Consider the following 18,016-nt stretch of genomic DNA (forward strand, 5'->3'; position numbering starts at 1 on the left):
CTTAATATATAACTAGTCTTAATAGAAAATTTCTATTTAAATCCAGTAGGTAAAACACATATACAACCTCTTATTTAAAAAATTAAGGCCAGGCTGGGTGTGGGTGCTCATGCTTGTAATCCCAGCACTTTGGGAGGCTGAGGCAGGTGGATTGCTTGAGGCCAGGAGTTCGAGACCAGGTTGGCCAACACGGAGAAAACGCGTCTCTATTAAAATACAAAAAAATTAGCCGGGCATGGTAGTGTGTACCTGTAATCCCAGCTGCTAGAGAGGCTGAGGCAGGAGAATCGCTTGAACCTGGGAGGTGAAGGTTGAAGTGAGCCGAGATTATGCCACTGCACTCCAGCCTGGACGACAGAGCAAGACTCTGTCTCAAAGAAAAAAAAAAAAAAAAGGCTAAGCGCAGTGACTCATGCCCATAATCCCAGTACTTTGGCAATCCAGTGAGGCCAGGAGTTCGAGACCATCTGGGCAACATAGTGAGACCCCCATCTCTAGCACCTTGGAGTGTTCTTATAATTTCTGGAATGGGCCTGGTCATAACTGGGTGTGGTGGTGCACATCTGTAGTCCTAGCTACTGGGGAGGTGGAGGTCAGGGAGTCACCTGAGCCCAAGAGTTTAAGGCTGCAGTGAGCTATGATCCTCCCACTGCCCTTCAGCCTGGGTGACAAAACAAACCCTATCTCAAATAAATAAATAAATATCTGCTTTTGGCATTTTGGAAAAAGAATAAATGAAAACCTACTTATATTTGCTTTTTTGTTTCAAACCTTTTTTAGCCAGGCATTTAAGACTCTGGCTGAGTGTAACCTTTGCCCTTGCCTTTTGGGGGCAAAACCACAGGTATAGGCCAGCCCTGGTGTTCGTGGGAGGATTGTGCCATTCAGCAGTGTCAGGTCATGAAGCACAGATTCTCTCCAACAGTGCTTCATAAATACACCACGTGAATTTGGGAATGCAGTCTGTTTAATTTAAAATTAGCTTATTTCTCCAGAAGATTTTCTCTTTCCTATGAAAACTGTTTTATCTCTCAGGCATTTTAATTTTTTATATTTTTTAATATTTGTCTCAGTCTGTTCACTTAAACTCCTGAAATGAAATCACATTCTACACTGATGGAATTGGTCTAAGAAACACACATGTTCTCTATATTGAGTAACTGCACATTACTAACTCTATTTTAAAACACGCTTTCATTTTAAAAAAGGAAATAAAATAGACATTATAGGCATAGATTATCACATACACAAAAGAAATAATTCATCCTCAGCTAAGAAATCTAGGGGAAAAAAAACGTGTATTTTCTCTCACGATTAATTGCAAGCTACCCTGCCTTACAAAGCCATCATATAAACTATTCAGAGGAAAGAGGTTAAATAGTTCTATAATATAAAGTCTTGGTGAGGGTGTGGGAAACAGGCATTGCTGGTGGGAGTGTACACTGAAATCCCTTCTTTGTAGTGCAGTTTGGTAAAATCTGTCAATATTAATATGAACATACTTTGACATCTTAATCTTATTTCTAGGAATCCATTCTGTCATGAACTTGGCATCCCTGCAAAGGCTGCCAAGCCAAACCCAGTTTTTTCCATAATTTTCTTCTGACTCAAAAATGATATTCTCAGTCCTTGTTAGGCCCATTTTTATTTCTTCACACCATCCATTCAACACTTTCACAGTGGTAGGAGAATATGGATTGCCCAGTTCTGGGGTGGTGATTTAATCTTAGTTTAAAGACAGAAAACATAACATAGTATAGTGGACTGGGGAAGCTGTTGGGTTATTTGGTCTTGTTATTGTTGTTCTTGTTTCCTGCCCAACACATTTGGTCCCAGTATCCCATTTGTCTTGGGGAACATTTTCCTAACTCCATATGGTCTGGATGGGGTTAAGCTGTGGTCTGAATGTGTCCTCCCAAATGCATGTGTTGGAAACTTAATCCCCAATGTTGGAAGATGGTGACTTTTGGGAGGTGTTTAGGTCATATAGGCTCTGCCCTCATGAATGGATTCATGCCATTGTAAAAGGGCTCGATGGAAGGAGTTTGAGCCCTTTTGTCCTTCTATCGTCTGCCATAGGAGGACACAGCAAGAAGGCCTTTACCAGATTGCAGATGCTTGTGCCCTGATTTTGGATTTGCCAGTCTCTAGGGATGTAAGAAGTGAATTTCTGTTCTTTCTAAAATTACCCAGTCTCAGGTATTTTGTTATAGTACCACAAATGGACTGACAGGATGTCAATCACTTTCTGGCCACAGGACAGTCATGTGATCCAGACTGGGTCACTCATGGTTCATTATATGCTTGATATACTGATTGGTTTAAGAATGGCCACATGATTCAGCAGGAACAGCTTTCCTTTGAATTGATTCACAAATGTGGTGAGTGAATTGCTTTTCTGCTGCGATGGCTGAGCTGGGAGAATGTGAATCTGGGGCTACCAGTGGGTGCCTTCCCTGGTTGCATGGAGGAACCCTGTCTTCAGTGGAAAGGAAAAGAGTGAGGCCAACAGAAAGAGGAAAACAGAAGCAGCCATGGATAGAAAGAGAGAGAGAGAGAGAGAGAGAGAGAGAGAGAGAGATTGAATGGCAGGAGAGAGAAGGGAAATGAGAGAGAAAACAATGTTATTTACTATGCCTAAATCTAAATTCATCCCCAGACTTCCCTGTTTTATAAGCCAACTTACTTTCCTTTTCTCTTCCTTAAGTTAGTTTGTCTTGAGTTTCTGAACTTGCAAGTGGTAGAATCCAGACTGTCATCTGTCTCCTCCTTTTCTTTGAATTCCATCAAGAATCTACTCATATAATGCCTTAGTGAACCATGTACACTTTACTGAATATTTCACAGATAAGAAAAAAGAGAAGGTTGGCAAGGTATTTGCACAGAATACAGTCTGCAAATCCCCACTGTCATTTCTCGTCTCTCCTTGCCCCATCCTACTACAGGTGGTTTTCCTTCTGATCCTTCCACCTCACAGCCTCCAGCCTCTTTGGTTCCTTCTATATGTAAAACAATTTAGCTACCATCTTTGATTACCAAGCAGTCCCTTGAGATTTTGACTTTGATTCCAAGTACTTTTTCTTTAAAACTAAAATGATCGTATCCATTGTATTTTACTTGTTAGCTGGTCTCAAGCCCATGACCCTTATGACATGACTTTTGGGTAAAGTAGAAGGAAGCATGAGATACACATCCCATGCATGCCCAACGCAAGTCACTAGCAAACTGCTACTGTGAGAACAACCAGACAATTATAAATCAAGAAAAAGAGACCAGAAATAAAGATGCTTAGATCATCCCTCAGATTAAGTCTTGATCAGTTTACCAGTTCAGCTTCATGGAGGGAAGAAATGGAGCAGAGCATCCCAGAAGGGTTATATCAATGCATCTGTGCATGAGACCTTTTATTATGCAGTGGCTGTGTTCAAGAGTAAACATCAATGGCAGCAGCAGTCATGATGCCAGCTGCAGTGGGAAAGGTGCAGTGAGGGCTGCAGGCTCCATGAAGTTGAGAGGAGCAGGGAACAGGTGGGAGCTTCTGAGTTGGAGGGGTAGACCTCTGCCCTCCTGGGCACAGTGGCAGCCACCCAGCTGTGGCTGAGGACCCAGACATCCCTGTGCTCTTGGGGAACCAGGAAGCACCCCTGCACCTGCAGGCTTAAAAGTGCCTGCTCCCACTGCTTGGCCTCTCCCTGCTCCTAGTGCCTGTTCCAATTTTGGAGCAAAGTTGAGGCCAAGCCCAAGCATTGTTGCAACCTGACCAAGTGTGCACATGCTTGGAGCAGCACTGACATGCCAGCCCCCTGCCACCTCAGCTCCCTTCAGACTTTGGGCTCGGACATGAGCACTGGAGGGAGGATGAGGGGGTGCTGAGGGCAACTCTGCAGGGGCCTGCAGACATCCCTGAGCACAAATAGCTTGGGTGCCATGGGTGCCATAGAGGGCAGGTTGATGGTGGCAGGAGGCAGACAGGCTTCTGGGTGGAAAGGGACATGTCCCCAGTGAAGCCCCACCTTCAAGCCAGGGATGACGTGAAGCCGGGGGGCCAGGCTGCCAGTTCTGCAAATGGGGTGAGAATTTATGGCGCTTTTTCCTGGCCCATCCATGGCCACTCACAGATGAATCAGCATGCACTCCCTCCCCTCTGAAGCCCATAAAAACCCCAGACTCAGCCAGACTCAGGCTGATGATGGGACAACCTTCCTGCTTGCAGATAGGAGCTATCCACTCTGGGTCTCCTCTCTGCTGAGGGCTGGACACTCACTGGTCAACCTGCCTGCAGAAAGGAGTTACTCACTTAGGGTCTCCTGAGAACTGTTCTGCTGCTCAATGAAGCTCCTTTCTGCCTTGCTCACCATTCACTTATTTGTGTACCTCATTCTTCCTGCACGTGGGACAAGAACTCAGGACCTGCCAGATGGCAGGACTAAAAGAGCTAGCTGTAACACAAACCAGGCTGAAATACATGCCCCAGCCACCCTCTCACCATGTTGTGGGTGACAAGGAGAGAAGAGCTATGGCCCTTTGGGTGTCCCAGACCTAGGGGCTCCCTGAACCAAGGCTGTGGCAACCTCTTTGGGGTTTTGCAGTTTCTGGCATCTGCAAACTTCCAGGTGCCACCACATTCCTCTTGTCCAGATGCAGGTGCCCACAGTGGAAGCTGCGTGCAGTAACTTTGGTCCAGCTGCAGCCTTGCATGGAGCTGGCACCTATGCCTGTACCTGGAGCTGCCTGCCCTACCAGTGTGCCTGGTTGTGTGCAGGGTCTGGACCCTGCACTCACCCACCCACACACCCCTCATCACTCTGTGCCTGGCTGGCACTTGGCAGGTGTGGGATCTGGGCCAGTAGTGTGAGCTGAGTGCAGCCTGCTGGGCCAAGTGGGCAGAATGAGCCCAGTGGGTATGAGCAATAGTCAGGCAGAAGGCATCCATGCCACAGAGGTTTCTAGATGGTGAAGTGATATCCCAAGGATTCTGTGACAACATGACCCAGTCAGTATTCTGGAATCAAATTAGTATTCTCCCATTTGGAGGAGAAAAGAAAGGGAGAAGGATGGTGTGTCAGAAACTATTGATTATTCTCACAATAGCAGTTCTTTTCTTTCCCTGCAATAGAAGCCCCCAAATTTAGCTGGGTACTAGCAACTTGGAATAAAAACTATATTTCCAGCAACGCTTGCAGCTAGGTATGGCATATAGCTAAGTTCCGGACAGTGGGATATAAGCATAAGGTGATGTGTACAACATGCTGAAAATGTCCTTAGAGATAGGGGATATTCATTCTTTTTTACTTTTTCTGTCTGCTTGGCCAGAATGTGCATGTGATGGCTGGACCTAAAGTAGCTTCTTGGACCACAGGATGGAAGCCATACATTGAAGATGATAGAGCAACAATTGAAAAAGAGCCTGGGTCTCTGATGACTGTAGAGTTGCCATACCATACTTTTGTCTTCTGTAAGTCACTGTTATGGTCTCTGCACACTATTACTGAACCTATCTTAACTGATACCAGTGGGGATGCTATCTACTTTATGTGGCATTAATCAAGAAACCTTTGAACTCTATGCTATGAAATTTAGATATTTTTGGTGTATATCATGGGAGCAAATAATAAATGTTTAGATATGAAGAGAAATGTCAGAGGAATAAAATTCATTCACATTTGCAAGAATGTTGCATTTTCCCTTTACATCACTAAGAACTAAGAGTACAATTTCTTAAAGTTCATTTCACCACCAAGTGTGACATTTGTAGTAAGTTTTTAATAAATGATCTTGATGGTTTAAGAAAGTTTCCTTCTGTTCCTCAATTAAATATTCTTTATGTTTAACATCATGAATAAATGTTGAATTTTATTAAATGCTTTTATTGGGCATATATTGTGATGATCATATATTTAAAATTTTTTAATATGGCAAATTATATTAATAGATTTTTATGCCTTAAACTATCTTTACATTCCTGTGATAAACTGGCTAGTTATGATAATTTTTTAAATTATTATTTTGAATTGACTCATTACAATTATACATATTTATGGGGTACAGAGTGATATTTTGATACATGCATACAATGTGTGATGATCAAATCAAGGTAATTATCATCTCCATTACCTCAAACATTTATTATTTCTTCATGTTGGGAACATTCAAAATCTTCTTTTCTAGCTGTTTGAAACTATACAATAAATTATTGTTGACTATAGTCATCCTATAGTGCTATAGAATATGCTAGAACTTATTTCTCCTATCTAACTGTACTTTTGATTTCTTAACCAACCTCTGGCATCCCTTCTTCCTGCTATCCTTCCCAGGATCTAGTACCATCATTCTACTCTCTGCTTCTAAGTCATGATAACATTTTTGCATACATTGCTGAATTCAGTTTGCTAAAATTTTTTTATAGTATTTGCATCTATGTTTATACATAAGCTTACATTCAATTTTCCTTTTTATATTTTCTTGCCTGGTCTAAGTGGGGAAATGAGTCTTCTTTTCCATTAGAAACATTTATTTCTTTTTTCTTTTTTGAGATGGAGGCTCACTCTGTTGCCCAGGCTGGGGTGCAGTGGCACAATCTCAGCTAACTGCAAACTCTGCCTCCTGGGTTCAAGCGGTTCTCCTGCCTCAGCCTCCCAAGTAGCTGGGACTACAGGCATGCACCACCATACCCACCTAATTTTTGTATTTTTGGTAGAGAGGTTTCACCGTGTTGGCCAGGCTGGTCTTGAACTCCTGACCTCAGTTGATCTGCCTGTTTTGACCTACCAAAGTGTTGGGATTACAGGCGTGAGCCACTGCACCTGGCCTCTATTATAAACATTTCTAGTATTAAAAAGAGTTACCTGCCCCTTAAAGTTTTGATAAAACTTGTTTGTAGACTCTTCTGGGCATAGTGCTTTCTTGGTATGTCTATTTTTTAAACCTTTGGATTAATTTTTCCAAAAGTTATGAGTGGGTTGATAATCATCTAGTACCCATGATAAGTTGATACCAGATTTTTTTCAGCAATTGTCTGTTTGGATTTGTTAGTTGTTCTTTGGTTTCATCATTGTCTATCCTGTATCAGTTCAATATTTTAAAATATTACTCTTGGATATAGACCTATTTAAGTTTTTTATTTCTTCTTGAGTCAATTTACATAATTCACATTAAACCAAAAATGCCCTTTTTTATCATGAAGTTGTTCATGGTATTTAGTTAACTTTTAATGATCTTTATGATAAACTCTTTTATTTTTCATAGTGTTTATTTGTGCCTTCTTTTCTTGATCAATCTTGTCAGAGAATTATTTAGACTTTCTTAAACTTTATATAATTCTAATTTTGGGGTGTTTACGCTGTTCTTTTTTTCTAACTTTTAATTGAACATTTAACTCATCTATTTTCTATCTTAAAAATGTAGACATTTAAAGCTATAATTTTTCCTCTTGTATCACTATCTGTAATTCATAAGTTTTAAAATATAATACTCGTAGAATGTCATTCAGGTTTAAACACATCTCAAATTTAATTGTAATTGTTTCTTTCAGGCTACTTTGAAATTGCAGTTTCTAATTTTATTGCCTTGTGACCAGTTTATTATGTATGCTATTGATAATTTGTATTTTAAGATTTCCTTTGTGGCCTAGAAGAGTGCTCAATTTTAATAAATTCTCTATATGTGCTCAGGACTTTAATTGTTGGTAACAGTTCCTCATGTATTCTTATATTAAACTTGTTAATATCATTGTATTCAACTTTTCTATATATTGACTTATTTTTTCTGTCTTCTGTCTTCTCTTTCACACATTATAATGATATTTTGATAATTTCTCCTATTTTTTTGCTTTATATATACATAAGACTATATTGTTCATTGCATATGGGTTCAAGATTGTTTCTGATCAACTTTTTTTTTCTGTCACTAAGTCCTAATCCTCTTTATCACTAAAACCAAGGTTTTTCTTAAAGTATCTATTATCTGATATTACTTTAACTACATCATCTTCATTATTTATAGTATTTGCCTAATATATTTTTCTTTTTATTTTATTTTTTCAATCTTTCTGGGTAATTATAATTTGAGTATTTTCTTACACAAAGCATAGACTAGATTTAAACATTTTCTCAGTGAATCTCTGATTTTTAAAAAGCTAGTTTAGGCCGGGCGCAGTGGCTTGTGCCTATAATCCCAGCACTTTGGGAGGCCAAGACTGGTGGATCACGAGGTCAGGAGATGGAGACCATCCTGGCTATCATGGTGAAACCCCGTCTCTACTAAAAATACAAAAGAAAATTAGCCAGGCGTGGTGGCAGGCGCCTGTAATACCAGCTACCTGGGAGGCTGAGGCAGGAGAATGGCATGAATCCGGGAGGCGGAAGTTGCAATGAGCCGAGATTGCGCCATTGCACTCCAGCCTGGGCGACAGAGTGAGACTGTTTCCAAAAAAAAAAAAAAAAAAAAAAAAAGGCTGGTTTAACCCATTTATATTTATTGTAAGTTCTGACATGTTTAGTTTGATGTCTGCTATCTTTTATTGTGTTTTGCATTTACTATGCTTTGTTTTTACTTTTCCCTATTACCATCAGTTTTCTCTAGTGTATTCGATTTATTGAGTTTTCTTGGGTGGGCCCTCAACACTTTATTTTAATTACTTTACTAGTTACCTTAAATTTTTAGCATGCATAACTGATATAAAAAAACTCTAAAGTTAATTGTAATATTCTGTTACATTGAAATGTGTCTCTCAGTATTCAGGTGCTTGTGTAGTCTGCTCCTCTTGAATCTGGGCTTGTCTTTAACCAATAGTATGTGGCAGAAGTGACATGAGATCTGAATATAACATTTTAAAAGGCCTAATGGCTTCTGCTTTTGCACTCTTAGGTGCCATGGGCTAACTTGCTGGAGAGCCACATGGAGAGACTGCATGGAAAAACCACACGGAGAGGGAGAAGCCTTTAGACCACATGGAAGAGAACTGAGGAATTGAGCTGACAATGAGAACTGAGGTCCCAGCACATGGTCCCAGTTGTGTGTTCCAGCCAGCTTCTAGCTGTTTGAACCATCTCTATACTAGTAAACAGGTAATTAATTAATACAAGTAAATTAAAACTAGTAATAAAGTAATTAATACAAGCATTAAGGGAGTGTAAAGAAACCATTTACCCACAGAATTGTGGGCCAATAAAGTGGTTGTTGTTTTAAGCCTCTGATACTTGGGATCTATTTCTACATGATAACAGGTAAATGAAATGTTAATGAAATCTTGTCCCTCATACTAAATTACATACCATTCTTATTTTTAAATTCCAGTTTCTCCCATGCTTGCCAATATTCCACACTATAGTCTTTTTGTGGTTCTATTTTCCCTTTAAACATCTCAAAATTAATCGTTTAAATCAGTTTGTAGTTAATAATTCATTGGATATACCCACATGTTATCCAGTTTTTTTGCTTAATGTTGCTTCTTATATCCCCATATTCATTTTGTGTCCTGTTTCTTATTTACTTAATTATATTCCTTTGTTGATTACCCAGCAACAACTGAGTGATAAAAAATGGTAAGCTCAGTTTTTATTAGCTGAAAAGTATTCATTTTGTCCTTACATTTAAATCATAGTTTAGCTTGATATGAAATTTTAGATTGACATTTATTTTCTCTTAGCAATTTGAAGATAATAGACTATTACCATCTGGTTTTTGTTGTTGCTATTGAATCATGTGCTGTTTGAGTCTAAATTTCATTTCTTCTTAATGTATGTGTTTTCCTCAGGTTGCTATAACATTTTTCCTCATTACTCTACTTATTATGCAGAATCACTATGAAATAGCCAAATAAATTTACTTTTCTTTTTTTTTTTTTTTTTTTTGCTCATAACACATACTTCCACAATCTGAAGATTCTTTCATCAGGTTAGGCCTTTTCACTCTAAGGCCATATTCTTTTCACTTGACTAGCTTTTTATTATACAGCAGTCACACTATGGAAGGCATGTAGTTGTGAAGATTTTGCATTATTCAAAATTCATGTAAGTCAAGACTAATCCTTACCTCACACAGAGAAATCTTAGTAGAAAACAACAGCATGGATTACTTTACAAAGTGAATTTAGGTACAATAAAATGTTTGATCATCAGATATGAAACTGGTGCAAACTTAGCAAAATATGAAGGGTCTCTTTAAGATTTAATGAGGAAAGAAGGCTTGTTTAGGTTGGAAAAACAGCTTCTAGGTTTTGAAGCATTCACTTTTAGATTTCTTTGAAATTAAAAAGGTGGAAACTGTTTCAGTAATCATTGTTTATTTTTTCATAAAATGCTAAATATTTTTCCTAATGTTCTGTGCATATTGAATTAGTAAACGAATATGTGAAAGAAAGTAAACAACTAGCCTAGGTTTTCTGTTCAAAATGTTTTTCTACCCTCTCTTGGGAAGTGACAGACTAAGAAACAGCAAGGATTAAGAGGGATCTAAACAAAGCAATCAAACAACAGGTTCTAATTGACATATATGGAACACCCCCACCAAATGAGAACAGAAGACACAGTTTTTTTTTCAGGCTACATAGAACATTTCCAATAGATCATATCATAGGCCATTAAAGAAAAAACTCTCAACAGAAGAATTGAAATCATACAGAGTATGTTCTCTGACCATAATGAAATTAAACTAGACATTAATAACAGAAAAATGATAGAAAAATCTCTAAACATATGGAAATTAAATAATATACTTCTAACTAATCCATGGGTCAATGGGGAATTCTCAAAGGAAAGAAAATACATAGAACTGAGTGAAATGAAATACAACATATCAATACATGTGGGATGCAACTAACGCAGTCCTGAGAAGGAATTTATAGCAGTAAATGCTTACTTAGAAATGAGGAAAGGATTCAAATCAATAATTTAAGTTCATAACTTGAGAAACTTTAAAAAAAAGATAAAAATAAATCCAAAGTAAGCAGAAGAAGGAAAACAAAGTAAAAACAGAAGTCAATGCAGTAGAAACAGGAAAACAACAGAGATAAATCAATTAAAACAAAAGCTAGTTCTTTGAAAAAAACTAATAAAATTGATAAACCTCTAGCAAGACTGACCAAAATAAAAAAGAAGACATAAATCACCAAAATCAAAAATAAAATAGGAGATATCACTACAGATCTTATAGCTATTAAAAAGTTAACAAAAGAATGCTACAAACAACTTTATGCTTATATATTTGATCACTTAAAGAAGTGGGTCAATTTTTTAAAAACCTAAAACTACCTACTCTCAACTAAGACGAAATAGACAATCTGAGTAGCTATAACCATTAGAGAAATTAAATTCATAGTTTAAAAGCTCGTGAAAAATAAATCTTCAGTCACAGATGTTTTCACAGGTGAATTTATCCAAACATCTAAAAAAAATTAGCACTAATTTTAAATAAACTCTTCCAGAAAATAGAAACAGCGGAAGTACTTCCCAACTCATTTTATGAGCCCAGTATTACCTTGACGCTAAAATATGACATAGACAGTATTTAAAAATAAAGAAGAAAGGAAAAGAAATCTGCAGACCAATATCTTTCATGAATTTAAACATAAAAATCCTTAACAGTTTGGTAATTTCTTATAAGGCTCAAAGTTAAAAACAAGATAAACTTATTTTGTGGGTTACTTCTGAAAGGGGAAAGAAAATAGTAAGATGGATAAATGTGCTATTAACTAACAAGCAGTAAAACGACCCTTGTTGGTTCTGGTGTTTTTTCAGCTGAGTCAGTTATATTAAGAATCATCTTCTCTGCCGGGCTCACTCCTATAATCACAACACTTTGGGAGGCCAAGGCGAGAGATTGCTTGAGCTCAGGAGTTCAAGGTCAGCCTACGCAACACAGCAAGACCTGCAACAACAACAAAAACTAGCCAGGTGGGGTGGGGCTCACCTGTAGTCCCAGCTACTCGGGAGGCTGAGATAGGAGGATCACTTGAGCCCATGAGGTAGAGGCTGCAATGAGCCATGATTGTGCCATAGCAGACAGAACGAGACCCGAACTAAAAAAAAAAAAAAAAAAAAAAAAAAAAAAAAAAAAAAAATCTTCTATAATTAACAGAGTACGGTTGTAAAGAAGACACTTCCCTTGAATGTGGTCAGGCAGTATTTTTTTGATAATGAAATGGTTAGGACCTTTTTTTCTTAGAATTCAGATTGTACATGGCATCATATGACTGAAGGGACATTTCTCTTGAAGTCTATCTGTACTATCTTTCTACAGTGGCAAAATTGTTCTCTCCACTGCATTTGTAATAATGATGATTACTATTATTAATACTAATAGCCCCAACAATATTATGCAGTATAATGGCTCAGTGATTATACTGAGAAGTTTGATGGAATTACTTTCCTGAGCTCATTCTAAAATTTCTTCTTGCTCAATATTATCTTGTTATTTCTGTTCATTTGTCCCTTACAATCTCCTACCTATTATTTCCCTGTAATTAGAAGCTCATGGGGGTGAGGCTTTTTCATTTTGGTTTCCTCTTCACTGCCTGGAGCACTGTGGACACTGTTTCTCTTTTGATGTTGACATCTTCAAATGGAGACTGATGGCTTCACAAGTTAGGACAGTCACTGCATCAACCAGGACTAATTTGATAATATTCTTCAAGCTCATTATAATATTGGCTCTTTCCCAAACACCTTGATTTTTTGAGAGATTAGTGCTAAGAAACCAGACTTATTCATTCCATTAAGACTTTGAAAATCCAACCCAAAATGCTCAGTCACTTTTTGTGACTCTATTTGCAGTAATATTTAATTTTTAAAATATTTAAGGTCATGATAAATTTGACATTTACCAAGTAAACATTGATAAATGTTGATATTACTATTTTCAGGTTTATTGTTATGTAGCATCTGAATCAGTGAATTTACACACTCTTAATTGGGGGAATAAAGTGCACAAAAAAATTAACTAAGCAGCAATTGCACCATCTACTGCTCTGATGCTTTTGAAAAAGGAAGTAAGTGACTGAGATACACAAACCCAAGCAACTTGCAGCAAATGTATCTAAACTACAGTAAAGTGACAGGATAAATAAACTAGACGTTGCTCCTTGAAAGGACCATTTTCTCTACTGGACCTGTCAAAACAGTGAACCCAATGACAGTGTTTAGAAAATGTTCACTGAAACGGACTCACAGACCAAAGTATACACAAACCTGCTGTTGAAAGCTATTCTCTGAGGATGACGATAATAAATCAAAAAACAAGTCTCCTGCAAATAGAATTTATGTGGACTGGTGTCTTCTTCGCTGAATATCACCTTCATAGAAAATGTGATACACCCTGATTTGAGATGTTTAGTCCCTCATCTACAGGAAGCACCACTCATGTTAGAGAAGGAAACCTCAGACCACTCACATGAGAGCTAGCTCCCACAGAGGCAGTGAGAGCTGGATCTGAACCACGGAAGTACTTACTCATGCAAAGTGTGGCTTCATATTTGAACCAGGGAGATTCAGGTGTGGGTTTCTGTTCTGCCATGGAGTAAACACCTCTCTGCCCAAAATTACAAACTCAAACTTGGTACAATTTCCTCAGACCAACTAAATAATACACCTAAGCTTGGACAAAGTCTGGGGGAACACCAAAAAAAAAATTTTTTTTAATGATTTCTTACCTGAAGGGAGAAGGAACCTAATGATAGTAGTGTCATGCAGGGTAAAGGTGGACAAGGTTAATATGATATAGCAGGTGTGGCTTGAAACTGGGCAGTGGAGGCTGCAGAACAAAGGCTCCTGACCATTGTTGCTGTCTAGATTAACTTAGATATTCGGCAATGCCATTTCCCATCTCTGTCTAGAACGATAGGCCTCTTCAACCACAATGGTCTCTTTGCCTTGAATTCTTCCTATCAGATTTCTTTTTCAATGGTATCTCTACTCAAGATTGCTAAAACCAGAAGCAACTGGCAGAAAACATTTATTTCCAGCAATACTTGATTATCTCTTCTGTTGGTCAAAGTGGTTTCAAATGCAATCTCTTCTTCATTAAAATCAGGCCGGGCACGGTAGCTCACACCTGTAATCCCAGCACTTTGGGAGGCCAAGGCGGGTGGATCACCTGAGGTCAGGAGTCCGAGACCAGCCTGGCCAACATGGCAAAACCCCGTCTCTACTCAAATACAAAAATTAGCTGGGTGTAGTGGTGCATGCCTGTAGTCCCAGCTACTCGGGAGTCTGAGGCAAGAGAATCACTTGAATCCAGGACTAGATTGCACCACCGCACTCCAGCCTGGGCGACAGAACAACACTCTGTCTCAAAAAAAAAAAAAAAAAATCAGAAAATGTTGAACTTGATTTTCTTTCTTCTTCACTGAACTTAAATGTACCCAATATCTAAATGTTCCTAGAAATCTGTATTGGAGCCATAAATAATACCCTTTGCTCTATGCCCAGATCTTTGTACTACAAACCTCTTTCTAAGAGATACACATAACGTCTAGCGCTACAGGTGCTACTGGTGTAAAAATCCTTCTTTATTTGCCATGGCCCCTTATTATCATCATGGCCCCTTATTGTTATCATGTCTAGCTATTAAAAAAACTCAATTTAATTAACAAATAGATTTCTTTATTGTCCAAATGTCCAAAAATAATATAAATCAATGGTCTAATGCAAAAACACAGGAAAATTTCTTTCTCTCTCTTTTTTTTTGTCATCAGCTGTCTGCTGACCTTAGATAAATCACCAGATCACCCTGACTCCCAGCTTCCTCATCTGTAATACAAAGGAACTGGTCTAGGTAATCCCCAAAGTCTCTCCCTGCTCTAAAAATTCCCAATTCTACAGAGGACCAAGAGAAAGTAATTTCTTCCCTAATTATTCTATAAAGTTTCTAATTATCAATCCCATTCTTCTGGTTGCTTTGTATTCAAGCCTGGATTGCTATAATTATTTAAGGGTAATTATCATATTTAAATATAAGTGTTTAAACTATAAGGGACCATGGCCGTAGGAACCTTAGCATTAATTAGGCCATGTGAGACTTCACTAAATTAAAAAATAAAAAAAACCTCTCGGTTTCATCAACTATCAAGTCACCTGAGCTTGCTCTGGCCTTGATGAGCTTTTAATAAGCTGTGTGACTCACCCGGAAGACAGAGCAATAGATTCTCCTAGTGTTTTATACTGTTTGTTGGTAAAAGCGCCTAAGGGAAGATAGGATATACAGTTGCCCGTCAGCATCTTGGAGAGAGATTGAAAATGAAATTGCTACTTCAAAGGCAGAAAAACACAATGTCCTCAAGTTTCTTATGTAGAAATAATGATAAATAAACGCTATCTTATCTCTGGAGTAATTGGCAATAATGTCGCATGAAAAAAATACTTATGCTATCCCAGCAAAGAAAAAGTGATGATAATAAGGGGCCATGGCAAATAAAGAAGGATGTTTACGCCAGTTTAAAAAGATCATCTTTCCCTGTTTCCTTTCCTCTTTTGACTGCTGACCTGCTGTATTATAACAGTGATAAGAGACATTTTGAGAGGTTTTACAAATACTGACTCTGCAACTTGGAGTTATCAGTAACTTTGTCCCGTGTCCTTTCTTTAGGCAAAAGAAAATAAAAATAAATGTGCACTGCAGTTTATCTTAGAATTGAGTATTGTGAGGGGAAAAGGGGGCCTAAAAAGTCACAGATACATTTGACTAGAGGAAGTAGGAATATAGTTTAAAACCAAGACGATGATAGCTCAAACTGTTATGACCACTCAATATTTTCTGCTTTTTAAAATGTAGTTGATACCTGCATTATGATAATATAGGTAATTGCTAAGTATGAAATGGTAAGACGGTTGTACAGATTTCAGGTGATTGTAATCCGAGATGGTTAGCCAATTTGAACAATATTATTTGTGTATATCAGTGTGTCTCATTCAGGGGTGAGTTTTCTCTCAGGAGACATTGGCAATTACTGGAGACATTTTTGGTTGTCACAACTTTCGAAGGTCTGCTGGCATTCAGTGAGTAGAGGTCAGGGGTGCTGCTAATCATCTTTCAATGCACGGGAAAGTCCCCGACAACAGTTACCCAGTCCGACATGCCAATAGTGCTGAAGCTGAGAAACCCTGATGAGCATTATAAGGATAAAATTAATAAACATTTGGTGTAGACCGATGACTTCTGTGGTATGCCTTTTTAGGGAAGGAACAACTCTGTTCCTAGATAGTTGGAAGATTGACCAGCTAGATAAGGCCTCCAATATGCCAAGCCTGGTGTCAGGAAACTCCCTGGCTGAGACGGGGCTGCTAGGCCATGATTTAAGGTACCCGATCCAATGTGCATGGCCAGAGATCACCAAACTGCACCTGAGTTGGGGAATTCTTGGATTATGTCACCGATCTTAGGTAGAGTGTAAGAAACCCTTGTAGTCCCTAATTCAACCAGAAGGAAGAATTCAGGCTTCTTCTCATATCTGCACATAGAAAACTGTGGCTCTCCTCAAGTTAGCCAAGGTACAGACCGGAAAACGAGTAGTAGTTGCAATGATGAAACAGTCTGCACATAAGCAACTCGATCAGCCAGAGCAGGGAGGGGTAAACATAGGTATGTGTGAGTGTGTTAGCACGAGTGTGAGTCTGCGTGTGCATGTGCCCCTGATGAGGCATGCTGGTGAGGTCAGTCTTCTAAGGACCACAGATTTAGCCCAGGGACAGCGTGAGGCATCAGCCTTTAATTTCTGTAGACTTCAGGTGACATTCCATCTATTAGACTATATTTCACAGGTATGCTTGCAAATGGGAACGTGAGAAATGTGTTCTTAAAATTTCATGTGGCTCATCTGACTTTGCCACATCAAATCAAAATGTCCTTCATCTCAGAGGTACCGCAGGTGGATTCTCCAGATTTCAGAGGAGGTACTAGAGAATAATAATCTCATCAAAGATATTCCTGCCTTTTGTGTCCTAAGGGTCTGTGACACATAGGCCCTTAGTTATTATGAGGCCTTTAAGTCTTCTGTGGGGAGTGCGTTCGGGGATGATGGAGAGAAACTTTATGTGTTTAATTCAGTTGTACTCATTATTAAAGCTTACTCAATATATTTACAGTACAATATAAAACTTAAGGTGATGTCTGGATCAAACTATCTATTAAACAAATTGCAATATATTTTGGAACTTTATTCTAATTTTCCCATTAAAGTAATTACCTAAATTCATTTATAAACTTCATACACCACCACTTGTAGTTTTTAGTTCTATAACATATGCGTACGTATATGAGTACAGTGTGTATTCTTTGCTTTTAGGAAATCCAGTATAGGAAAATCTAAAGTTGGAAAACAGATAACCCTCAAGGTGATTATTTATGTGATCAAATAATTGGTTTCTTTCCAAAAGTCCCTTTCAATGAAAAAAAAAATAGAATAAAAAACCAAATCAAATCTATAAATATAAATTAAATACCTAATCTTATGAGCAAGACAGAAGAGAATGAATATACAAAGAAGACCAAGATTAATTTTGGGTCTTTAAGATTTTATAGGCTGGGCGTGGTGGCTCTCAGCCTGTAATCCCAGCATTTTGGGAGGCCAAGGAGGGTGGATCACCTGAGGTTGGGAGATCGAGACCATCCTGGCTAACACAGCAAAACCCCGTCTCTACTAAAAATGCAAAAAGTTAGTCAGGTGTGGTGGCACATGCCTATAATCCCAGCTACTCAGGAGGCCGAGGCAGGAGAGTCGCTTGAACCCGGAAGGCAGAGGTTATGGTGAGCCAAGATCACGCCATTGCACTCCAGTCTTGGCAACAAGAGCAAAACTCTTAAAAAAAAAAAAAAAAAAAAAAACTTTATATAGTTTAAGTGGCTTCAAAAGCGTCATTTACATATCATTAACCACATGACTGGTGGGTAGAGTTATTTCTGTCCATTAGATTCCCTCCTCAGGGAGCCACTTATCCCTGTTTCGGCCTGCATGATCTTATGTCTTTTTTTTTACATAAACCTATAAGTCTTTGAATGTTTTTCTACTTTCTGGTACGGAACAGGC

At 38.5% G+C, this 18,016-nt stretch overlaps 1 protein-coding gene and 1 long non-coding RNA gene across 2 annotated transcripts in view; one reads left to right on the forward strand and one right to left on the reverse strand.

Annotated features, from left to right (window-relative positions):
• MED4 (mediator complex subunit 4) overlaps window positions 1-18,016 on the reverse strand; it is a 1,135,161-nt gene that overhangs the window by 478,774 nt on the left and 638,371 nt on the right. The gene's annotated exons all lie outside the window — the stretch shown is intronic.
• The window catches only part of LOC126940483 (uncharacterized), a 65,436-nt gene that overhangs the window by 14,502 nt on the left and 32,918 nt on the right, over window positions 1-18,016 (forward strand). The window contains exons 2-3 of the long non-coding RNA XR_007720761.1: window positions 5,314-5,455; window positions 8,866-9,065. This is a non-coding gene — a long non-coding RNA (uncharacterized LOC126940483). The remainder of the gene's footprint in view (window positions 1-5,313; window positions 5,456-8,865; window positions 9,066-18,016) is intronic.

The sequence above is a fragment of the Macaca thibetana genome, chromosome 17 (assembly GCF_024542745.1).
Source record: "Macaca thibetana thibetana isolate TM-01 chromosome 17, ASM2454274v1, whole genome shotgun sequence".
NCBI lineage: Eukaryota > Metazoa > Chordata > Mammalia > Primates > Cercopithecidae > Macaca > Macaca thibetana.